A 27,043-nucleotide genomic window follows, 5' to 3' on the forward strand; every position below is an offset into this window, starting at 1 on the left:
TTTTGATTGTGAGAAATATATTGCAATATTCAATTGAAATGTCCACTTATATTTTCCTTCTACTGATGTACATTCAAGACTTGTCCCCAAATAAATCTAACTCTTCATATAGACTACTGACCTTCCAATATGTGAATCATAGGGAATCCTTTTGTAAGCGAAATATGCATCAATCTCAAGGTCTTTCTTCCTCATTTTTTCTGACCTTTTATCATACCTGGGTTTGTCAACTTTCTTCTGAAAGTATGATCTCGCAGTAGGGTTGCAGATACGGAGTGAAATCTACTTGGTTGTGGATATGGCTCTTTGATGAATGCATCTGAGGTCTATGTGGGCTTCAGTGGTGACTCAGTCACCCTGCTGGCTCCCATTAATCTTGTAGATGGAAAAAATGCTTGTAACATTTTAACCCGTGCTGCTGTTCAGGCTTGCCTCTCCTGACTCTCTTGAACCTTACGCTTTCTGACCCAGGCACAGAATATTGCATTTATCTTTATTAAATGGCACTTCTTGAACTCAACCCACTGCTTCACCCTGTCAAGATGCTTTTGAGTCCTGATTCTGTCATCCCCTGTATTAGTTATCTCCCTGAGCTCCTTGTCAGCCACAGATTTGATAACAGGCCTTCTTCGTCCTCATGGAAGTCAATGATAAAAACGCTAAGGGGGCCACACCAAAGAAAGAGCAATGGAGCTGGCAGTCCTCCAAGCTGTGAAGGCTGTGTGTATCTGAATTTCATTCAACCAGTTGAAAAATCTACTCGACCATATTAAAGTTTCATACATGACCCTATCTCATATGTAAAGATATTTTGAATCTGGTCCCTACTTCCTTCCTTGACATGATCGGGTCCTTTATTTTCAGCTCTTGTTGTCTTCCAGCCAGAGTAGCAAGCTTTCTGTCCTTTATGGATACTGGGCTCCTTTCCCATCACAGAGCTTTTGTAATTTTTCTCCCTTTACCTGAATTAGAAGAATTATTCTTCTACCAGATATTTGTGTGACTGGCTCCTTATCACTGAAGTCTTAGCTCAAAAACCACCTCCCGGAGGAACGTTTCTTATCTCTATTTCTCAACTGTCAACATTTTGAGCTGGATAATTCTTGCGGGGGACGTTTTCCCCGAGAAATGTTTTGTGATTTTTAATATCTTCTTTTACCAAAAATAACATTCTGAAATCGGCTATTATTTTGATGCTATTTACAGCTCTTTCAAATTTCCTCTTAAACATACATCTTTTAATTATTTCCTTTTAAACATTAACCTTAGTGAACATTTTCAATATTGATCACTAATCAAATAAAATCAGGTGCAGTTTCTGCTGGTCGGAATGCAAACTGGTACAAGCCACTCTGGAAAATGGTATGGAGCTTGCTTCCTCAAAAAATTTAAAATAGAGCGACTCTACCATCCAGCAATTGCACTAGTAGGTTTTATTCATAGGATAAAAGTGTGCTGTTTTGAAGGGGCACAAGCACCCCAATGATTATAGCAGCACTATCAACAATAGCCAAAGTATGGAAAGAGCCCAATGTCCATCAATGGATGAATGGATAAAGATGTGGTGTGTATATATATATATATATATATATATGTGTGTGTGTGTGTGTGTGTGTGTATGTATGTATATGTGTGTGTGTGTGTGTATATATATATATATATATATATATATATATATACGTGTGTGTGTGTGTGTGTGTCTGTATATACATATATACACACAATGGAACATTACCAGCAGTCAAAATGAATGAAATCTTGCCATTTGCAACAACATGGTTGGAACTAGAGTGTATTATGCTAAGTGAAATTAGTCGGTCAGAGAAAAACAAATATCATATGACTGTACTCATAAATAGAATTTAAGGTACGAAACAGATGGACATAAGGGAAGGGAAGCAAAAATATAAAAACAGGGAGGGGGCAAAACATAAGAGACTCCTAAATACAGGAGAACAAATTGAAGGTTGCTGGAGGGGTGTTGAGTGGGGGAATGGGCTAAATGAACAAGGGGTATTAAGGAGGACACTTGTTTGGATGAGCACTGGGTGTTATATGTAAGGGATGAATCACTGGATTTTACTCCTGAAATCATTATTGCACTATATGCTAACTAAAGTGGATGTAAATTAAAAAATATATATGTATATGTATATATATATATATATATACATATACATGCATCAAAATCCACGTAGCATATCTGCACATTTCTTCCCTAAATAATTTTCTCCACCTGATGTTACTGATAAGTATCTGAGCAGATATGCACCTTCCTAAACCTTCATACGCAAATAAAGGTATGGAATCATTCTAAAAAATCAGGTGCAATTCTTTTTGTAAGAAATATTCTACAAAAGAAAATGCGCCTATGTACCTTCTGTTGGATTTAAGACTGTTTTAGGTATTTCACCTGGGTATTCCATTATACACAAGTAAATGTTCTTGTTTTGCCTCAATAAATCACTATTCTCCTTCCATTCATATCCCCACAATAAAGAGCCTCTAAAATCGCACTTTATAATTTTGTTCACTCATCTCTCAATCATACACGAGAGATCCAGTTAAAATGCCTGGGTAGGTTTTCTTACAAAACAAAGAGAAGAGAAGAGTCATGGTAATCTTTCTGTCACCTGATCTGGAACTGGGTCTCAAAGTAGAAAAATGTGCTGATTTGACCGCACATACGAGGCGCTCGCGTGTGTAAGTGCCAACGTAAGTGATTTTTCTCTCCCTTTCCCCTAACTTGCTGCTTCCCTGCACCGCTGACTAGCCTCCTTATGACAGCAAAATGAGACTGGAGTGTTCCCATAGCAGCCGTAAAGGCCCTTACTTGCCCTACTTCCATTCCTCATGACTTGGCTATGAGTAGATCGAAAGCAAACTGAGGCCAGGGGCCTTATCTTGTTCAATTTTGCATACTGCGTGGCTTTCATTTTCATTATGGATCAATCAGAGGTCCAGAAAAGTGTGTCTTCTTTTTCTTCTTTCTTTATTTGAACTCATGAACTATTAATGACCTGCGGTTGGCAACAGGGGAAGTATCCAAACATCAAAGTAACAGCAACTCCCTGCTTGAGTCTTACAAGTGAGTAACATAAGGCAAGAAGAAGAGCTTTATCTGGCATGTGACAATCTGTGTAAACTATTGGCAGTGGCTCATTAGAATTTAGATCAAAATGTTCATGATTTAATGGTTCTGATTCACAAAGCATCGTCCACAGGCGTTACATTCCACATTGACCCGCAGGCAATAGTGTTCACCCACGTAAGATCAACTAGCATTCCAAATTCACTGAAAGCCACACAGCCATACCACAAAACAAATAAGCTTTATCTTTCACCTTAGAATTGGGACATTCGATTTTATGTATATGGAACCTGGTTTCGGTGTTCTGCCACAGCACTTTCCTAAGCACAGCTGTATTGCAGCTTTTTATGCTCTGGGCTGTTTACCTCATCTTGGAGCATAAGGACCTTGTTTGAAGACCCTGTAAGGAAGTAAATATGTACGTGTGTGTGTGCACACTCATATATAATTAATATTAAAGAAAGAAACACTTTACCTCTAACTGATGCATAAGCAGCCTGCGCATTAGCATACAAAACTCGTAGAAGTTCTACCAAAAAAAGACCAGTCAAACCTGACTCAGCTCATCATTTTACCATGTTTGACCATGAGTAACTTTATTCAAGCAGCACATATTAATTCCTGTGCTTCACCAATAACAATTTGAGAAACATGAATGTGGAGCCATAGGGAAAATTTAAAGAGGCAGGATATGTGACTTTCTATATAGTATTAAAACATTTCCCATAATGGGGCCCCTGGGTGGCTGAATAGGTTGAGCGTTTGACTCCGGCTCAGGTCATGATCTCACGGTTTGTGGGTTCAAGCCCCACATCAGTCTCTCTGCTGTCAGTACAGAGCCCACTTTGGATCCTCTGTCCCCCTCTCTTCCTGATCTCTACCACTTGTGCTCTCTCTCTTAGGAATTAAAAAAATTCCTCTAAGAAGAAAACTATCATTATACAGATAGTTGCCTTTAGATAGTGTTACTTTCTTATTATTGCTATTTAATATTCATGTATGTCTTTTTTTAAATGAACATGCTATAGGGAAAAAAGAGGCAAATTATGATGAAGAAGGCAAAAGCCAGAATATGCACACAGTGGTCCTCCCTTATCCACAGTTTCACTTTCCAGAGTTTCAGTTACCTGAAGTCAACCGTGGTTGGGATGCAAAGGATGTCCCTTCAGACATATCTTCAGAAGGTCACTAGCAGCCTAATCTTATGTCACAGTGCCCACGTCATTCCCCTCACTTCATCTCCTCACGTGGGCATTTGATTACCACCGATCATGTCACAAGAAAAGCAAGTAGAGTACAAGAAAATATTTCTTGTATTTAAAAAAAAATTTCTTTAATGTTTATTTATTTTTGAGAGAGAGAGAGAAAGAGAGAGAGAGAGTGAGCAGGGGAGTGGCAGAGAGAGAGGGAGACACAGAATCCGAAGCAGGCTCCAGGCTCTGAGCCGTCAGCCCAGAGCCCGACGCGGGGCTCGAACTCACAGACGGCGAGATCATGACCTGAGCTGAAGTCGGACGCTTAACTGACTGAGCCACCCAGGCGCCCCAAGAAAATATTTTTTAAGCCTTCATTGACATAACTTGTATTACAATATATTGTTATAATTGTTCTATTTCATTACTGTTGTTAGTCCCTTACTATGGCTGATTTATAAATTATACTTTAGATATGTATGTATAGGAGAAAACATAATATTTATAGGATTTAGTACTATCTGTAGGTTCAGATACCACTGGGAGGTGTTGGAATATATCCCCTGCAGATGAAGACGTACTATTACATACCATATATGTATATATTATATATTATTATATATATATTATATATTATTATTATATATTATATATATTATAATTATATACATTATATAATTTCCTTTATAATTAATCAAGAATCACAACGTGCCTGGGTGGCTCAGTCAGTTAAGCGGCCAACTCTTGATTTCAGCTCAGGTCTTGACCTCACGGTCATGAGATTGAGCCCCGCATCAGACTATGCCCTGACAGCACGGAGTCTGCTTGGGATTCTCTCTCTCCCTCTCTCTCTCTGCCCCGCCACCTCCCCTCCTCAATAATCAATAAATAAACTTAAAAATAAAAGAATACCAAGAATCATAAGGACAGGAATTATAAATTCCATGACAAATTTTTCATATGTTGCCTTATTCCAAAAAACGAGATTTATTTTAGTCCAGTATTCATCACTGCAATTTTGTGATATAATAACAAATACATATTTTGGTCTTCATCTCCAGTTTGTGTCACATAGCTCCTGAAACCCTTGTAATTTTCCATATGAGAGCTGTAGGGGCATCTTTTCTTATAATATTTAGTTTTGCTCTGAGTTGCCGAAAGCTCCTGAGTGATCAAGGTGAAGCCGGTGTATTTTGTTATCATAACAAGTCCCTTTCAACCACACTTCAGCTTCTGTTAACGAGGTAAGTTTTGGAAAGCCCTTCAAAATAGGGATAGGTTGCCAGAAGAATCAACCTTGTTGTCAGACTGTTGAAATGTTCCACCCACTCTCTGTCTCACAGGAAGGGGAAAGGGATGGAAACTGACTCAATCACCAATGGTCAATGATTTGATGAGCCATGCCTATGTAATGAGCCTTCCATAAAAACCAAGAAAGGATGGAGTTTGGAGAGCTTCTGGGGTTGGTAAACAAGAATGCATCCATGGGATATAAGGACGGTGTGTCCCAAACCCAAGGTGGAACCATCTCCTGTGCTCAGCACTCTTCCAGACCCTGCCCAATGCATCTTTTCATCTGGCTTTTTATTTGTATATTTTAATGTCCTTGGTAGTAAACTGGTAATCTAGTAAGTAAGTTGTTTTCCTGAGTTCTGTGAGCCATTCTAGCAAAGTAGTCAAGCCTAAGCAGGGGTTAAGGGAGCCGCCAATCTATAGCCAGTCGATCAGAGACAGGTACAACCTAGATTTGCAATTAGGGACTGAAGGTCGAGGCTTTCTCATGGGACTGAGCCTTAGCCTGTGGAATCTTTTACTACCCTCAAGTAGATCATGTCAGAATTAACTTGAATTGTAAAACACCCAGCCGGTGTCACAGAATTGCCTGGTGTGTGGAAAAACCCACACACCTAGGGTCAGAAATTGAAATGTAGTATTAAGAGGAAACAAGCCGGAGTGGTTTTTCTCTTAAACAATAATTGGTGAAAATGATTATAAAACTTTTTTTCAAATGTCTAACTAAGTACCTGCTTAGGCTTATCTGCCAGGTTTCTTTTAAAGATTATTTTTAACATTTATTTATTTTTGAGAGAGAGAGATAGACGGAACGCAAGTGGGGGAAGGGTAGAGAGAGAGGGAGACACAGAATCCGAAGCAGGCTCCAGGCTCCGAGCTGTCAGCACAGAGCCCGACGCGGGGCTCGAACCCACGAGCCCCGAGATCGTGAGCTGAGCCGAAGTTTGCCGCTCAACTGACTGAGCCACCTAGGTGTCCGGCTGCTGGTTTTAGCTTAGCATGTTGTCATAACATAGCATGAGGAAAACTCCCATTGTTTGTATTGACCCTGTTTGTGTATCCACCATCTGAAGAATTCCACCAGTCCTATAGCTGTTGACTTCCATACTTCTGCTCCCCACAGTGGTGCTATGTCACAGGTGCTGGCTTTCATGAACACTTCATGAGATGAGTGTGGAGAAGTCATTGGCTTTAGAGTAGATGATATGAGTGCTGGTCCTAGGTCTGAAACTCATGAGCAATGTGGTCTAGGCAGATCATTCAATCTCCAGGTGCAACAATATGGCCGTTTAAATGACAAAAGCGATGTGGCTGCAGAGAACATTCTGTGGGTTGGTAACATTCTTAGTGGTGCATACTGAAGCCGGAAGACAGAGGCTTCAATAACACAGGATCTGGACACAAGGTATTTTATCAGTGAAAGAATGAGTTATAGATGTGTTATGAAATATATTTCCATCCTTGATCTGTTCAGTTGAGTATTCAAATATATACCCGACTAGAGTATTTTCTCAATGTTGAAATAACATGTAAAGAAATGGACTTCTATTTCCAGGAGTGTTTAGAGTATCCTACTAAGGATTACTCAAGACCTGGTTTGCCCCAGGGAGAGACCATGTGCCTAAAATTTCTTGCAATTGTTTTTATTTCATTCTTTGAGCTAAAACAGGTAACTCAATTTGTGTTACCTGACTTATTACGACTTTGGAACAAATGAATCACTTCAGTCAAGCACACAGAGGGGCTTCAGCAAAGGGAGGCTGGCTACCACAAAGGGCAACCCAGGTGAGAAACGACCAAATCGGCAAGGTCACGTCATGGCAGAAAGACCATCAAATTATGAAACCATCACCCACAAGTGAGGGAGACTGAACTCAGGTGAATAAAAGGCTAACACAGTTATTTTTAAGATCCAAGTATTCTTCTTTTCTTTATTTGTGAGATGAGGGGATAGACTCCTTATAGATTTTAAAATACCACCATTATTTGAATTCTAAAGGAAAGGTATACTGCACACTAGTAGTGAGAAACTGACCATAATATTAGCTTTAAAGAGAACCAAAGTGGGAAATATGAAAAGATTCGAACTGGATTTAGGTAAGTATGGGGATCTCAGCGTCATGATTGACTGAGATGGCCCGGGCGAGGCAAACATCTGAAGGTGAAGAGGGTGTTATGTAATGTGGCATTCCATTGTTTAAGGGTAGGAGAAAGCAGAGGTGAGTAGGTGGTGGGGATAGGTCTGCCCACAGTAGACAGGGTCCCCAGCCTGGTGGTGCTATGCACCTTGTATTTTGTCCGGTGGTAACCCCAGAACTTGCACAATACTTTTCACTAGAATATATTACACTCAAACAGTATGTATTTGTAGTACAGGTATGACTTGATCTGTTGCACTTTGCTTTATTGAACTTGCAAGGACTTAGTTCTTTATAAATTGAAGCAAACTTGCATTGAGCAAGCCTTCTGGCACCATTTTCCGAGCAGCGTTTGCTCACTTCTTGTCTCAACGTCACATTTTGACATTTTTTGCGTTATTTCAAGCTTCCCCATTATTATTATTGTATTTGTTATGGTGATCTGTGATTGCTGACCATGACTCACTGAAAGCTCAGATGATGGTTGGCACTTTGTAGTAATAAAGCATTTTTAATTAAGGTAGATACATTGTTATTTTAGACATAATGCTATTGCACACTTCATAGGCTATGGTATAGTGTAAACATAACTTTTATGTGCACTGGAGACTAAAGGAATATCATTTGACTTGCTTTGTTACAATGTTTGCTTTATTGCGGTGGTCTGGAACCAAGCTCTCAGCATCTGTGAGATATGCCTGCATTGATATTTCAATAAAGAGAAAAGTCACAACTATCACAATAAGATACCTAAAGAACTAACACGTCACACCCACACACACACACACACACACACACAATTGATGTGGGATAATTCCATCTGCTTAGAGAGAAACTCGTATAAGAACTAAATCAAGTCACATTTACTTCCAAGAAGGGATTTCTTTCCCCCACAAGCCAGGCTGTGTTTAGTAAATTGAATACGCTGTATGATTTTCATTCAAATACTGGCACAATTGAGAAGCTGCACAAAATACAGTCAAATAAGTCACTGAGACATCTGCATCGAGATTTGAATACGTTTACTCTAAGTTTGCACAGCCAACTTATTAGCTATTTTCTTAGGCATCGGGGATGATTTGAGAGGTGGAGCTCGTCAGTCCAGGCGAGGCCACTGGATGGCATATCTGGGTGCTGCAGGAGAGTTTTACTTAACTTTATTTCAAATTTAAGAGAAGTACATCATCCAGCAGTCCATAGTCTCTTACATTTGTTCTATTTTTTTTTTTTTTTTTTTTTTAGCTACGTGTGTCTTAATATGCTAGTCTTTAAAAAAAATTCTCCTTTTGGCTCAAGGTGCTCATCAGCCATCTAGAACTGCTTCCCAAGCTTCATCCATTATGCAAATGAGATTTAGCATTCGTCATGTTTCATCTACTGATACTAATACATTAATGCTGGATGTTACAGCTTGAGCCCCTGAGAAGACATTGCCTTTTTATCAGTCATTGGCTTGAGCTCATACCTCATTACTTTTAATGGCTCTGTGGCACTTAAGGTCACTGGACTCCTAACGGCTGCTGCCTACGGTGTTACCAACATGAGCAATGGTCTCGATTTAAGTGATGCAGCTTTCCCATTTCATTCTTTTCTTCCTGTTCTTTTGTTTTATTTTAATTGTTTAGTTACTTGGACTTTTTATCACTTGGAAATAGATAGAACTGTTTGAGCAAAGAGCAAGACGGCTGTCTTTCAGAAATACAGGTAAACAATACTCTTTCTGAAAGGAAATTTCATATATGTATGAAAGCTTTTATAGTATTTTTCAATTATCCCTCTTACAAGCGTTCTTCCTTTTAACATATAGTGTAGTGGTTAAAACATAAAACACTCTAGAGACAAACAGCTTTGTTTCACTCCTGGCTCTTCTATATTCTAGCTGTGTGAGTTTAGGTAAATTACTTAATCTCTCTATGCCTCATTTTTTTTTTCATCTGGAAAATGGGAACAATAAGAGAATTATCTCAAAGGCTTGTAGAAAAAATTAAATAATTTAATATTAAGTGCTTCGATACTCTGGCACATGTGTTAAACAAATGGTTATTAAATCAAATGGCATTGGTATTAATAATGTATAAATCTAAAAGTAATTTTAAAAACAACTATGAATAAGGGTGCCTGGGGGGGCTCAAAGCATCATTCAACTCTTGATTTTGGCGCAGGGCATGATCTCATGTTTCATGAGATCGAGCCTCACGTTGTGCTCCCCACTGAAAGCACGGAGCCTGTTTGGGATTCTCTCTCTCTGCCTCTCTCCTGCTCGCACATACATGCACACTCTCTCTCGCTCTCAAAATAAATAAGTGAACTTAAGAAAATAACTGTGAATAAAATTTGAGCTATTATCTAAATTAAGTTGTTAAAAATTAAATGAGAAAGGTAGCTCTTCTTAATGTTAATCAGCATAAATATTAATAAAATGTTGAATTTTCAAAGAAAATCTTAAAATGCATAGAAAAATTCAGAGAGCCCTATTTGACACATAATTATGAAATAATTATATATACATATATAAAGAGTGCCCTAAAATGGTGTCAGATCGAGACAACATTACAGACAATGTCCTGCAAAAAATTAAGGAATAGAAAATTCCAGGGCTCTGCAAACACTTCCGAACAAACTCTTAGTGTGTGTTTATGTGCACCTGTCTTATTTGAATCTAGATGTAAAATTCCTAAAACAAATTAGCAAATTGAATCCAGCATAATATTAAACTAATATCATGATGACTTTGAATATATTCCAGAAATGCAATAATGTTTCAGTAATGAGGGAACTGTAACATTTTTCACTATTTCATAAGTTAAAAGAGAAATAGTGTTGGGGCTTGCCCTCTAAGAGGCCCAGTTAAGCACATGAATTAACCTTCTCTCTTTCTCCAAATCCCATTGATACAGCAGAAAATGCGTAAGAAAATGTACATTAATAATAGCTCTAGAAAAAAAGCAATACGTATTAAAAACAGAGAAAATATTTGAAGGAGGGTAAAATGCTTTCTCAACAAAGCCTCAAAGGTAGAAGTAAAGGTAAATATTGATGTATTTGATCGCATACATATTCAAAAATTATTTAATGCCAGGAAAATATAAACCTTGTTAGACGGCAAACAAGTAACTCAGAAAATTATTTACAACTTGTGTGACAAATAGTTTGCTGGGGTGCCTGGGTGGTTCAGTCGGTAAGCATTCCGCTTTGGCTCAGGTTCACGATCTTACAGTTTGTGAGTTCGAGCCCCACTTTGGGCTCTGCGCTGACAGCTCAGATCCTGGAGCTTGCCTCGGATTCTGTGTCTCCCTCTCTCTTTCTCTGTCCCTTCCCTGCTTGCACTCTGTCTCTCTCTCTCTCCCTCTCTCAAAATAATAAAAAAAAATCATTTAAAATAAGAAAACAAAACAATTAGATTGCTTTATGTGTAAAATTGCTTACTAATCAATAAGCCTGCATAAAGCTCTCTAACAGGCACAACTGCGTCTCACTAAGCAGGAATTGTGCAAGAACAAACCAACAAACATGTACTGGGCTTCTAATATTCACAATGACTCACAAGGAACATGGACACAAATACATGTGCATACATACAAGCACATACAACCACTCAGTCTTTTTATACAGTGTTAAGTAATACAGTATTGAGTATTACCTATAAGTATTAATATTATAGTATTACATAAAATAAAAGATTTCAAAACAGAACGTTTAGTAGCTTCTATATGCACTCAATTCTTATTATTCACAGAAACTATGTTCTATGTAAAGTCATTGCAAATGCAGAATTATCGAATACAGAACTTCTTCTCCTAGGAGAAATATGGAGGGTAGGTTCCTGCAAGCCCCTGGCCACAAGAATCTCATTAATCTCAATATATAACCTTCTTTTATGTATGTTTCTATGTAAGGATCCCTTATTTAATAAGTATTGTTCATTCTTTAATCAACTTCAACAGCCACCTGTGCTATAATTTACGCCTGAACAAAGCTTATGTAACACACGTAGTTTTCTCTATAAACCATGTCACAACCTTCTTGCACGTGGGAATGCTGGGCAGTACCTCAGCAAGATGCTTGGGGTTATTTTAAATAAAGGAATCACCCACAAAAAGGGCGAAAATGTGAAAAAAATGACAATAAATAAACAACGAAAAGGACACTCGTTGACGGCATGAGAGCTGAAACAGGAAGTCAGAACATCACCTTGTTTGACTTCAGCTGGGAACACCCACATGAGGTGAGAAAGTTTTATTAGTTCTCGGTGAGTCCACAAATGACCAGGAAAGCACCATGAGTATTGACTCCAGGGTCACAAATAAATTTCAGCAAGTAGACCAATTTGCAAATACAGAATCCATGAATAACGAAGACCAAGCATAAGTATGAGTAATGACCTTTTTGGATGGAAGTGAAGCAATTTGTCAAAATAGATTGCCTTAAAAGGAAATTTACAGGATCATAAGAAAAGGTGAAGTCATGGTATGAAACTAGCGTCAGGTACGGTGACCTCCAGGGTAACCACGTCCCGCTCTCCATTTTTCTGTCCCTCTTTTGTTCTGCTTTTCCTTCATTGAGGTTGCACGGTGCTGGGAGCTATTACAGTCTTCCATTCAACTTGCTTAGGAACTCTACTTGAGACAGTGTGTCAATATCTTCAATAAACGTCATAGGCAGTAATCATGGAGAGCACTTCCTTCCATGCTTGTCTCTGAAACAAGCAAGTGGAATTACGTCTACAATGAGGGAGTCTTCCTGGGATTCAAGCCAATGAAAAGTACCCCGTCTACCAACAGAGGGTGGCAGAGAGAGCCAGATATGGATATCCTGGAAGACTTGAATGCACTGTTCTTGAAGCAAGTTTCATACCATAAATGTCCCTGTTTTGTGACACAGTGATTTTCCTTCAGCTTAAACCAGTTTAAATCACTCCCATCCAAACAATTCTTTGCTAAAACCACAGACCGATATTGCAAAAAAGGATATTCTCCATAGGGACAGGGATAATCTATTAACCTTTTTTTTTTCCAGGTAATTTCAATGAACAGATGCACACCAGAAAACATATAGAAAAATATGAGTTGCTAACTTTGGATGGATGGCTTTTAAGTGACTTGTTGTTTTGTTTATTTATTTGAGTTTTCTTTCTTCTCTTTTTTTGGTCTGTGATGAGCATAAATTATTTGTGTATTGGAAACATATCCGAACTAATATATACAAAAATATAAATAAATATATACAAAAATATAAATATAATATATACAAAAATATACATGTACATTCAAGTTAGCATGGGAAGAGTAGGGACTGACTCAAAATTGTCATTATTCATAGCACATAAGACTCTTGTTTGTATCAGGTGGGATGTGGGTGAAGAATCAGCCTCCACTGAATTATTTAGCTCTCTTTTTGATAAGGCTTACTGTCCTTGGTGCCTGCTTTATTTATCTCTTTCCCTTTGTTGGAGGCCAGTTGTGCTGATTTTAAAAGGTGAGAAATTCAAATAATGTCACATATGCATTGTAAACGTAGTTCAATGCAAATACATGATGTGTTTTGAGCAAAACCTTGGTTTTGTCTCAAAGTGTGGCCATGGGCCACCTGCATCAGAGTTGCTGTAGTACTTGTTAAAAATGAAAGACTCAACACATCACATAATGATCAGAATATTTAGTGTTGGGGTACTGGAATCTGCATTTCTAAAAAGCTTATCAGGTGATGATCCTCATATCCTCCAAATTAAAAAAAATGTTCATTTATTTTTGAAAGAGAGAGAGAGAGAGGGCGGGGGAAGGACAGAGATAGAGGGAAAGAGAGAGAATCCCAAGCATACTACACACCTAGCATGGAGGCCAAATCTGGGCCCCATCTCACGACAGAGCCATCCAGGCGCCCCATCTTCCAAATTTTATAAACCAATGGTCTAGTATGATAAAAACCTACACTGTGTTCATAACAATATGTCCTGAACTCAAATTTATTTAAATTAATGTTCACAAGTAGACGTTATTAGATAGTCATCAAATGCAAATATCTTTATGTGATTTTCAGCTGAACGCAAATACCGTCTCATATCTAGATCAAGAGGAAAAATTAAAAAGTAAAATGTATGTTCTCAAAGGTAGAACAAAGTTTTTATTTCCAGAGACTCAGATCTTAGAGAAAAATGTACTGATAGGCTTTAGTATTCAAGGAAAATAATAGAGTAAAACAATGGCTTTCCTGCCTTCAAACAGAAGAATAAAAACATTATCTAAGAACAGCAGGAGATTGAATTAGTGGTAGAACTAAAAGAAAATGGACCTGAGATCAATTTCCAGCAAATAAGAGAATCTGATGCTACTGAATTGAAAACTAACTTTCATTACAATGTATTTTGATTATAATTCATGCCCCGAGTTCATGTGTTCTGAGAATTATGTATCAATTTTCTGAGTCATTTTTAATCACTCCACAGAGCTGGGTGTTGCATTTGAATGACTGGATAGGGTTGGCACCACGGAGCCGTTTCTAAGACTCAATTCAATAAGAAAATATATGGGAAGACACTTTATAAACTTTTAGGTATTTCTCAACTATAACACAATATTATTTGTTACTGCATTTGCTTAACTGCCATAGAGCAGATCTGCATCTTTATACGATAGCGGTGTGTTTTCAAGACATTGAAACGAAGACACTTTTATAATAAATATGATTAAAATTTAGAACAGAGAAGGTTTAAGGATGGAAAGACAAATAACATCCATCCATTCATTTAGCAAACAATGCTGAGTTCTTGCCGTGAACTACACACAATTAGTGGTTTGAGAGGCAGTTTAACTGGGAGGCAAAAATCATAGGTAAATAGATTGCAGCCTATATGTGCTTTGATGGAGGCGAGTGCAGAAAGTTCTGGGTTTACGTATTAAGGGGTATATCCCTCAGACTTCCAGGGTCAAAGAAAATTGTCCACAAGAAGAAATATTGATATCAAGCTGTGTGAGATGACAGGTAGTTTGCCAAACTCATACTGGTGACTGGAGGCTCTGAGTTAAGGACCGGTAGATGGGGTATGGCTGGGACATCAATTTAAATCAAGGAGTGTTGAGATATGAGCTTGAAGACTTCCATCCTGGGGACAATGGAAGACCATTGAGAGCATTGAAGCTGGGGAACCATTCGATATTGGACAGGCATTAGCGAAATTGCTCTGTAAAAAGTAGACAGTAAATACTTCGGGCTTCTTGGACCATTTGCTTAACTCTCTTTGGAGCATAAAGGCAGCATAAATAAGATATAAACAGACGAACATGCTGTGTCGCAATGAAATCTTATTTACCAAAACAAGTAACTGGCTGAATTTGGCTCCTGGCCACAGTTTGCCAGCTGCTGATTTTAAAGCTCACTATGGCTGAAGAATTAAAAATGGATGGAAGAGAGGCAAACATAGAAGAAATTAGCAGTGCCGTGATGGATGGAAGATGAATACAGGAAATATTAGGAAGCTAAAAGACAGGTTGTAGGAGCCGGTGATCGTGAAGGAGGTAAACGGATGTGATAGGTGTAGGTTGAGAATGACTTGGGCCCTGGGAAGGTGACGGTGCCATTTACTGAGACAGAAAACATGAGACCTGGAGCAGGGTTCGTGTTGAGTGGAAAAGAGATGGTTTCTGTTGTATGCAACATGGAATCTGAAAGCTACGACAATCCAAACAAAGGGTGATGTGTCTAACAGGCTGGAAACTCAGAGCAGATATCTGGGGTGCGGACGCGACTTGGATGTTGCAACTCTGAAGTTCACTTATCTGTAGGAATATGGAAGCGAAGAAATATTAAGCACAAATTAAAAAGAAAAAAGAAAGAAAAACCACAGCAGCATCAGATGACGAAGCCAATATTCTGCGGTACATTCATGTACCACATGAAGGCAGTGGTAAGGGAGGCTTCCACTGAGAAAATAATTGGACTATGGAAGGATGTAGAGGAAAAAAAGTCTTTTTTGCATTATGTAGAAGAGAATACTTGAGGATAGCTTTTGTCCCCCCGTTTCTAAACCTTATAACGCTAAGACGATCTTGTAACGATTATAAACCTGACATAATAAATTGGGAATGTTAAAATGTAGTTATTTCCCATGGATTCAACCTGAAAATGTCAACCTGGTGGTTCTGTACTTAATGAAAGCAGTTCAGCTATTTCACTGACAGGCAACTTTAGATGTTGAGGTAAAGGTTTTTAAGCCATTGAGGAGAATAAAAGGTGTTCTCCCCTCGGTAATGGCAATGTCTGTTAAAATGATCTCTATTGCGTATTAATATAATAAGACCAATATTGATTGATTTGTTGTGCATACTCTTCTTTACTTTTTAACTTGGTGAAAAAATTTTCCCTAAATATATTTTCTGTATGCTAGAGTTTCATGATAATATGTTTTGTGACTGCAGAGATTTGAGAACAATCAGAACTCAAAAAGCCCATTGAAACATAATTACATTTAGCAATACCTAGAATATATGTGTTAAGCTTATTCTAGTGAAAATGTTTCACCTGTTAAAAAGAAAACCAAAGGGGTGCCTGGGTGGCTCAGTTGGTTGAGCAACCGACTTCAGCTCAGGTCATGATCTCAAGGTTCGTGAGTTCTGGCCCCGCGTCGGGCTCTGTGCTGACAGCTTGGAGCCTGGAGCCTGCTTCGGATTCTGTGTCTCCCTCTCTCTCTGCCCCTCTCCCACTCACACTCTGTCTCTCTTTCTCAAAAATAAATAAAGATTAAAAAAAATTTTTAAATAAAATAAAAAGAAAACCACAGGCCCCAAATGGCCTTGCTTAGGCTAAGTCAAGTATTAACTTAGGCTAAGCCAAGTATTAACTGGGGCTTAATACTTGACTAATTGCAGTTTTAACCTCCCCTAGAAATGTCTTATCTGATCAGTTGGGAATTTTTTGATTAACATCACTGAGATAATCTGTCACATGGGCACTCTCTATTTCCCAAAGGATGAAGAGGCAGTCTGCAAAATAAGACCCCCTCTGTTTCCCCCTAAGGGAAGGCGACCTTGTCTGAAACAATATTTATTTTGTTTATAACTTTTTTGCCCACCGTCCTTCCTACAAAAGCCTTCCATTTTGTACAGCTCCTAGGGGCTCCCCTCTATTGCTGGATGAGAAGCTACAGACTCGTGAATCACCTAGCAAAGCCAATTAGATCCTCAAATTTACTCAGTTGGATTTTTGTTCTTTAGCACGCCATATAGGGTTAGATTTTATTTTAGATTAGTGAAATAAGAGCACTACCCAAAGTCATTTTCCCAGGTGCCTGCTGCTTAAATTATAGTTGTATTACCATTTTATTAAAAGTGTGAATGTCATAATTCTAAACCTTTTATCTGTATGTCGTTATTCTTAACGTTATATGCTACTTGAAGACAACTCGCTCATAACCCAGGGTAAATATTTTATCACTTAGTGCAATTTCCATATGTTTATATTAAGTGTGTGTAAATATCTATGAACAGATGTGAAGGGTCAAGGGAAACATGTCAGGGTTGATTAGAGTAGAGAACAATAATTCTATATTTAGCCTCTATGATCATTATTTCTAGCCTCACATATTCTGAGCTGAAAAGGTAGTATTTTCTTTTTTGACTTCACAGAAGAGAGTCAACTAGATATTATTTTGTGTAAAAAGTAAAGCTACATCTCATGACTTGAAATGAAAACATATGCATAAATAGAAGTCAGAAATTTTATTGTCAAATGCGCTGCTTCTGAACTGAAAGTTAAGAAAATAATGGAAGTTAGTAATAACTACTGATGCGTTTCACTGTAGCCCTACTCTGACACTTCTTCATTGGGAATGGACTCACCGTGTTGAATTTTATACATGTATTCTAAAGGCTTGTACAATCAACTAAGGTATTCCAGATGGAATATTAGCATGTCTTAGTGAACATTTTATGACACTATTAAGTGCAAAGTCAATGAACAGAACCAGAAGAAAGAACCTATCTATAAATCAAGGAAGATTTGCAATGAATCGTGAGACTATTTTACACAATAAATGCAGTTAGAATGTGCCGTCCAAGATTTAATTACAACCAAAGTTCATGATTACATCTCTTTGTTTGGCTCCCAAGCATGCTTTTCAGTGATCCAGAAGACCTCAGCATCATGAAGTTTATCTTTCCCTGAGTGCTATACTTTGTGTCCCAGATTTGTCCTGAAAACCAAGCTTGAATGCATCCATCTGCAAGAAATATTTGAAAGTCATGTGTCATTAAGCGATATCTCTCAGAGAGCCACATTAAAAATAGCAAACTCGGGGCCATGTTTTTCTATTTATGTTTCACCTAGTCAAGTAATCAAATTTTCAACCTTCCTCTAAGCCATCCAAAAAGTATATAACCTAGGTAAGCAGTGAGGGCAATTTCAAAGTAGCCACTACGGTTTCCTTCAGTCAGCTACTCAAGCAAAATCTTACCTCTGTTCAAATATGTTAAGAGTGAGTGTTGGTCTTCATGACTTTGTCCCAGACTAGCTGACTAAACTTGGAAAAATTGATGTGCTCAAGATACAGACTCTTGAACGGTTTCATACAAATGACTTTTCTCAGTTGGCCTGCTTCAAATGATCTCCTTCTTAATCTTTTCCTTACTTAAATTTGACAGCACTCTTCATGTAGGAAAAGATTTCTAAGAGCACTGAACGTGAATTCAGAATGAGAAACAAAAATCTTGAAGTTAATATACGTCTTTTGAGGTTATTAACAATCGTCAACAATATGAAATGCATTGAGTTTGTTACCAAACATTACCTGTTGACTATACTTTCCTTTGTCTCTTCAGTATAATTCATCTGGCTATTATTTGTAGGAGCACATTTTGAAATAGGCATAGAAAATTACAGGCCTTAAAATTTTCTGCATTTACTACATAATATCAGAGCTAATTCAACTTTATTCATCCTCCTGAAATTGAGCTCAATTTTATATTAGTGCTTCAATGAATTCCAACTTGGGAAATCAATAGGAAACTTGTAAATACTCTCTCTTACCCAAGGTTCTAGATGCTTTTGGAATTCACAATGCATGCGCAGGTTGTTTAATACCATTCAGGGGCTCTAAAGAGAAGTTTAATTTCATCTGGACTGAAGGCAAACTGTGTACAAAAGAATTCAGAATTAATCCATGTGCCTCAGAAGACTAATATGTGACCGAAGGCCTGGAATCAAAGAGAAAAGAAGGTAGATGTTTAAAAAAAGATAAAGAGGGAGATTAAAGTTGTGTAGCGATATCATCACTTAATCTTTCACCTGTGTGAGCTTGTGCTAAAACCCTTTTCAGTGTTTCCCAGTCCTTGGTGCATTCTTTATAGAAACCTGGATTATTGGGGTGCCTGGTGACGCCGTTGGTTAAGCATCTGACTCTGGCTCAGGCCATGATCTCATGGTTCATGGGCTCGAGCCCCACATAGGGTTCTGTGCTGACAGCTCAGAGCCTGGAACCTATTTCGGATTCTATGTCTCTGTCACTTTCTTTCCCTTCCCCACTTGTGCTCACACTTTCTCACTCTCTCTCAAAAATAAAAAATAAACATTAAAAAAGATTTTAGAAAGCTAGTTATTTACCCAAATTATGAAAAATACTACCTAACACGTAGTTAGGTACATGTTCTGCCCAGAAATCTTCAGGAGGTTATGGTTTACATGATTCCCAAGTCTTTGACAAAGGCCTGAAGGGGTGTAATAACACACACACACACATACACACACACTCACACACACTTATGTATGTATGTAGCTAGATAAATATTTTATACAGAGAGAGGAATGAGAGACTGATATTTGTTTTAGGGTTCAAAAGCATGTGTGTCTATTTTCATCTCATACTTCCTGTTTTCCAAATAAGAAGTAATTCTAATTTGAACATCAGCTTGACCATTTCTAAAACCAAATCCTCGATGGTCACCTAAATATACCCACAGCATTTATAAAAAAAAAATTATCTTTATTTTTCAAAAGCACAAATTAGGAGCAATTAAAATTATTTTACATAAGATTTAAGCATAAACAAAGAACAAAATGAGATAGATGAATTAAGATAATCTTTAATTTTTTTTTTATTATCTTTTAGAGAGAGAGAGAGAAAATCTGAAGCAGGCTCCACTCTCAGCAACAAGCCTGACATGGGGCTCGATCCCATGGCTCTGGAATCATGACCTGAGCCCAAATCAAGAGCTGGTTGTCCTACCTACTCATCCACCCAGTCGCCTTAAGATAATCTTTAAGAAATGATCAATTATAAGGATGTTAAGGTTCAAGCATCCATACCTACATAATACCGTATATATGTTATTTACTGTTGAAAAATATAATAATGAATGCTTTAAAAACATTCTGTGTGATTGCATGAATCACCATTACATATGTAATAATAATAATAATAATAACACAGTAATAAGAATATTTGTCGTCCTTGTAAAAATTATTAATAATTAGGTCCATTGTGTTAATTCTACAAGGAACTGATTTTTATATTCATTCAATAATTACCATTGAAGGAGATGAGCCATTGTAATAAATTAGTTTATATAACCAAAAGTCTAGACCAGGGGTACATTGTTATGCTTTAGTGTTGACCAGAGGGTGCCTTATCATGAAAAACCTCTGACTTTTTCTTCATCAATCTCCTTTCTTTCTGATAATCACCACTCTTCTATTGGCATTGAGGACAGAGAAATTTTTTTGTGTTTTCTTTTCCTTTAACATTATTTGACCACACCGTCCCTATCTGACTCTCAGGCACCTTGCACAATTTTACACAACCAGATCATACTTAGGGACATTTCCCCCCATTTCAAAGATGAGAGCCCTGAAATAATGCAGTTATTGACTTGTCCAAGGTTGTGCCAAGTATGAGAGATTTGAATCAAAAACAGTTCTGTTAGATTCCTGTTCTCATACATTCAGTCTGGACATTTATTATCATTATTTTTTTAAGAAGTATATATTTAAAAAAATTTTTTTAATGTTTTTTTAAATTTATTTTTGAGACAGAGAGAGACAGAGCATGAGCAGGGGAGGGGCAGAGAGAGAGGGAGACACAGAATCTGAAGCAGGCTCCAGGCTCCGAGCTGTCAGCACAGAGCCCGATGCGGGGCTCAAACTCAGGAACCTGTGACATCATCACCTGAACCGAAGTCAGACACTTAACTGAGCCATCCAGTTGCCCCATGACATTTATTCTTAATAAATGTCATTTTCCTTCCTTTTCTGTCTCCTATGTCATAACCATTCAAAGAGAAACTCATGCGTTAGTGGCTGAAGGTTTCTTTCATAAACAAAATGCAAGTACAACTATTTGTAGTGGGTTTTGTGGTGAACAGCTTTGGGGTTGTTTATTTCTCCACTTTAGTGACTTTCCTCCTGCCCCCATTCGCCCAGCTTTAAGGTCGCTTTCTTGGGAACTCTCTGACTTTCCAACACTGGGTTATCCCCTGAGGGCAGCTGTCAGGCACAGCGTTCCTGGTGTCTGAAATGGATCCCTGAGCTGGCAGAGTGTCACTGAGCAACTTGGTCCTCCTTTCATCTTGCATTTTATGCTCGCAAAGGTGTTAGCAATGTCACTGCCAACCCATGCCCACCAGCCATGCCAGCTGTCACTTGCTGACTGACACGTTTGCAAATTCCTCACCGTGTCTCCAGAGCGCTAGACCTTGGATGGTGATATATCCACTGAACGCCATTGTAAGGTGCCAGAAGGACAACTCGGGGACTTGGTTTCCTTCTCAATTTTATTTTAGATGACACTCTGTAATATTCTATCACAGAAACACCTTTTTTTTTTTTTTTTCAGATTCACAGCAGTCTCAAAATCATTTCCATTTCTTCCGATTTTATGGTCAGGGTTTCAATGCAACCTTATCATTGTATTTATTTTGTACATCATGAAATTCTTGTATTATTTTTTAAAATTGTCTTCTGTTATTAAACAAACGAAAAACAACAAACGATGTGACCTTTAAGAACTAGGTTAGGTTTGGAATCACTTTTAATGTTAACGGAAATTTGAACAGGAGCACCTGGGCGGCTCTGTAGGTTAAGCGTCCGACTTTGGCTCAGGTCACGATCTCACGGTCTGTGGGTTCGAGCCACGCGTCGGGATCTGTGCTGACAGCTCAGAGCCTGGAGCCTACTGCGAGTTCTTGTGTTTCCCTCTCTCTCTGCCCTTACCCCATTTGCACTCTGTCTCTACCTCTCAAAAATAAGTAAACATTAAAAAAAAGTTTTAAATAGGGGCACGTGGGTGGCTCAGTTGGTTAAGCGTCCAACTTAAGCTCAGGTCATGATCTCACGGTTTGTGGGTTTGAGCCCTGCGTCAGGCTCTGTGCTGACAGCTCAGAGCCTGGAGCCTGCTCCTAATCCTGTGTCTCCTCTCTCTGTCCCTCTCCCATTCATGCTCCATCTCTCTCTCTCAAAAATAAACAAATGTTAAAAAAAATTAAAACAAAAGAAATTTGAACAATTGTGTTGGGACGTCTCCTTTTTTAGTCCCAAAGCCACAATAATGTATTATTACGTATGTGACAGCACAGAGGTGATGATCCATTCTACCTGTTCATCTTACTGCTGATGCCTCCGCTGAGTTTCCCACAGACACCTGTCAGCCCAGCCCCCCCGATACAGACTCTACCCACGACAGATACGTCCTCCTAGATTTATCTTTCTGAAATGGCTGATGATTTTATGGCCCTAGCCCTATATAAAACCTAACATCATTTTCCATTTCCTATAGGAAACAGGTTACAACCCTTCCCAATTTGTCTCCCAACATTTTCCTTATAGATACGTTAGAAACGTTTCGTCCCTTAACATATTACTTCCTTGTTATCCAAAACCCAGTTAACCACTCTCTCCAAATCAGGTTCTCTTCTATGGAGAGACTGTCCAACCAGTCGATCTGGCCCTAACAGTTTCTTACCTATGCCATCTCCGTGATTCCCGTCAACAGAAGGATTCCCCTGTAAGGGTTTAGGAGGACATACTAGGGATTTCACTGTCTCTTGTTGGTCACTTCCACTCAGTTTCGCTCCTTTTTTTGCCATTGATGCAAACTAGACCAAGTGAGGTTTCTCAAACGTGCCCACTCTCAGCTCTGGATCTTTGTCATACCCATGCTGTGTGTGATGTTTTAATTTGTTTAACGTTTATTTATTTTTGAGAGAGAGTGTGTAAGCAGGGAAGGCGCAGGGAGAGAGGCAGATTCCTCACTATCAGTGCAAAGCCTGGTGTGGAGCTCACACCCACGAACTGTGGAATCATGACCTGAGTGGAAGTTGGATGCTCAACCAACTGAGCCCCCCAGGGGTCCCTTTTTAATTTTGTTTAATGTTTATTTATTTTTGCAGTCCCTGCGTTCTTCGCACAAACATGCACATGCACGCATACACCCACACCACTCTCATTTGGAAGACATCCATTCAGTTCAAGGACAACATCTTCTGGTTCTTAATCGCTGTTCCTGAAATGTCTCTTTGCGTCTCGTTTTCAGTCATCGTCATACTGGATTGTAGTGTTCTGCACCTGCTTTTCCATTAGACCGTACATTTCTTTTAGGGCAGGGCTATATTGTGCTTTTGTAATTGTTTATCAGCGTCTTAGATCATGTCTATGATGATACCGGTTCCTGATAAAATCAGAGGCTCGAGTACTTAAATTAAGGAGTCACCATGAAGGTAAGAAACGTTCCCACATAGAGATACCCTGGAACTTCTCTGTGTTTATGAACATTCAGATCCCTTGTTCCTCATAAGTTCCCACATGTCTCCAGCTGAAGAGCTCCTACACATCCTTCAAGGCTCAGCACAAGGATCATCTCCACCGTGAAACCTTCTCTGTCTACTCCAGCCACTCCCTCTTTGTGCCCCATAATAGTCCCCATACGTTATAGCACTCGTGTTTTATTTCACTGATTTATGTGGCTTTCCTTCCCTGCTCAGCTTTCGAGAATGATGTAGTCACCATAAAATATCCAACTTCTAACTCTGTGCCCGATGCATACGAGGGTGTCAATTAGTAATTGATCAGTAGATGTGAACAAATCTCAGTTTCTGACTGGAGATCAAGATTCTAACCTTATAGAACGTTATCTCTGTGTATCTAACTTTCTTCTTTGATAAGATTTAATATGGAACATCTCAACTTAAGTATCTGAACTCACTCATTCTCATCTATAAAGAGTCTGTCAATTCTAAAGCAGCTCCTTTTATCCTGTAGGAATCAATGGGAAAAAACCTTAAAATATTATTCTTCTCAATTTTATTGATATGCACACACGTCTCCATACTACTTGATTTAATACTTGCCTTTAATTACTGACCACTGACTTTGGATACTGTGCTACTTAGACTCTCTTTCCTTTGATTACCTCCTCTGGCATCCTAGAACCCAATCACCCTATCTTGGTCATTAATTAAACAGGTACAGGCAGAAGTTATAGAAGTATAGCACTATGTGTGCCAAGTTCTATTCTAGGCGTTGGAGACAATACCTTGCTTATTAGAAGGTGAAATATTATTGCATAAATAAAATTAGGGTCAGGAATAACAAAAGAGCAAGGATGAGGTGGTGGTTGGATTTTAAACAGAATGACCATTGAATGATCATTGAGGGCCTCATGGAAGGGAACTTTGAACAATGACCTGAAGAAGAGAGGTGGGAGCCAAGCAGATTCTATGCAGATTACAAGGAACAGAAAAATAGGTGTGAATGCACTCAAACAGCAACGCGTTTGGGCTAGGAAATGCAAAGGGGGCCAACAGGTCTAGGATAGAACACGAGAGGGGAAGATTATTAGAAATTGGAAGCCATCAGAGATTTTGAGCGGAAGGTTTGCGTAATTGGGCTTGACCGAATCCCTGGGGCTGTGATGCTGAAGTTAGAGTGTAGGGGGGTAGCCAGGAGAGCAGTCAGGGGGTGAAAGCAATAATCCAGCCAGAGAGAGCAGTTGCCGGGACCGTGATGGATGCGGCGATGAGGTGACGAGGTGATGAGCAGTGGTGGGAATTCGCATATGCTTCGCAGGTAGAGCAAATTGAATTTGTTATTAATGCAACGTGATGTGCGAGGAAAAGAGGGGTCAAGGAGGGCTGTAAGTTGAGTTATCCCGAACGACGAAGAAATGACATTGCAGAGTACTGGGGTGGCCCCGTCGGTTAAGCATCTGACTTTTGATTTCTCGGATCATGATCTCTTGGCCATGGGATGGAGCCTCACGTCAGACTCCATGCTGAGTGTGGAGTCAGCTTAAGATTCTCTCTCTCTGCCCCTCTCCCACTCGCACACGTGCACTTTCTCTTTCTCAAAAACAATATGTAAGTATACAAATTAAAATAAAAAATTTATGAAATTCCTATTAAATTCGAGAGAAGTTGTTTTGAGAGCATGGAGGTATGAAAAACTTAGTTTTGAACATGGTGAGTTTGAGATGTTCGCTAGACAATTAAGTGGAGATGAATAGTAGACCACTCTATTGAGGCAGTAGACAACTCTGTGTATGAGTCTGGAGTTCAGAGAACAGATACGGAGGGAGAGAAACTTGAGCGGCACAAGCAGCGTTTAAAGCCATGAAATTAAGTGAGAGGAGATCCCAGGACTCATTCGTGTTTTATTCAAAGGTGAGAGAGAGTTGAGGAGCTGGCATAGCAAATGGTGAAAGAGTCGTCGTGAAGGAAGAAAGCCAGGCAAGCACGCAGTGTTACAAAGAGAAGGAAATGGAATATTGTCTCCAAATGAGAGCTCATGTAAGATGACGGCTGCAAAGCGACAATCCAAATTAGCAGTTAGGAGGCTATTGGTGACCCTGGCAAAGCTATTTAATAAAAAGTATATGTAAAGCCTGACTGGAGTTGCTTTCTGTGACTGTTTCATTCACACTCTGGGAAGTACTGAATCTTAGCCGTGTTTTCTCATAGCTTTGACATTGCTCCCCTAAGCGCTCTGCTCCCCTAAGTGAAGTAACATACTGTGCATAATTAACTAAATTGTGTTTGTTAAAAATAGTACCAACAATAAAATAACAGTGGCAAGTGGCTGGATGTATTTTGGGGAAGAGAAAGAAGAAATAAATTATTGAAGACTTTCTTCCATCATACTCAATGAGACTATTCTCTTCAGAAGGAAGACTGTGTACAGTTGCGTAGGTTGTGCACTGCATAAATCCTAGAGAAATCATTCATCTCTTTGTGTACATGAATGGCACCATCTAGGGTTGTACAGTTTAAATACGGAATAACTGTTCATGTGGCTCTGCTCTAAATTGGTATAGGATGGGGGATGTAAATCTACTGTTGTTTTCGTCTTGACTTCCATGTATTTTATGTTTGAGCATTTCATTGCAAAAAATGGAATTTACCAGTTTAAACAAATACACTTTTCAAATAGTATGTAAATTTAATCCAAAGCCTTTTGGAATGCACAAAACCACATATTCCATTTTACTACATGCATTTTAAAATTTGTTAAGGATAATTTTTGATGATAGGCCTTATGTGCCAGCCTTAGAATATAAGATGAATGTTTCTGTATCTCAAACGTCCTTATTGACCAAATAAGGTACTGGTACTGAGATGGTGTAATCACATATTTCATCCAATGATTTAACAAATGACTCAAATCCTCATGCTTATATGCATCTTTCCATGAGTTAAGAATCTTATTTCTCTATCTTCTATTTAAATATGCACTCAAAAAGTAACTCCTAATCCCCCAACATATGCCAGACTGAATGCTAGAGATTCCAAGAAAATAAAGATATGTTATCCACTGTTCATGCCGCTAGGTTACCAATTATTCGAGAACAAATTCTCCCCAAACTTAGTGATTTTGAAAGAACAACCAGGGTGCGTGGGTGGCTCAGTCGGTTGAGTGTCCGACTTTGGCTCAGGTCATGATCTCACGGTTTCTGAGTTCGAGCCCCAATTCGGGCTCTGTGCTGACAGCTCAGAGCCTGGAGCCTGTTTCAGATTCTGTGTCTCCCTCGTTCCCTGCCCCTCCCGCACTCACGCTCTGTCTGACTGTCTCTCTCAAAAATAAATAAACATTACAAAAATAAAAATAGAACAACCGTTTTACTATATATTAGGAGTTAGTAGATCCAGGACGTGTGCAGGGCTCGGCTGGGCAATTCTTCTTTTCCATGTGTCAGAGTCTCATACTTGGTGGTATTCAACAGAGATCGGTGTTGGTCTGGAGGGAAGGAGACAGCTTTGCTCAAATTCCTAATGTCATGGGCTGGGAGGATGGCTGGGAAGGCTGGGTTTCACGGAGTCTCCTTCCCTCTCTGTAGTCTCACACCCTTCCCACATGTT

The 27,043-nt window shown here is 38.9% G+C and overlaps 1 long non-coding RNA gene across 1 annotated transcript in view; it reads left to right on the forward strand.

Annotated features, from left to right (window-relative positions):
- The first annotated feature begins 2,856 nt into the window (after positions 1–2,856).
- Positions 2,857–27,043, forward strand: part of LOC122239296 — a 42,232-nt gene continuing 18,045 nt past the window's right edge. Inside the window, exon 1 of the long non-coding RNA XR_006218254.1 lies at positions 2,857–3,088. This is a non-coding gene — a long non-coding RNA (uncharacterized LOC122239296). The remainder of the gene's footprint in view (positions 3,089–27,043) is intronic.

This window comes from Panthera tigris, chromosome B3, assembly GCF_018350195.1.
Source record: "Panthera tigris isolate Pti1 chromosome B3, P.tigris_Pti1_mat1.1, whole genome shotgun sequence".
NCBI classification, from domain to species: Eukaryota; Metazoa; Chordata; class Mammalia; order Carnivora; family Felidae; genus Panthera; species Panthera tigris.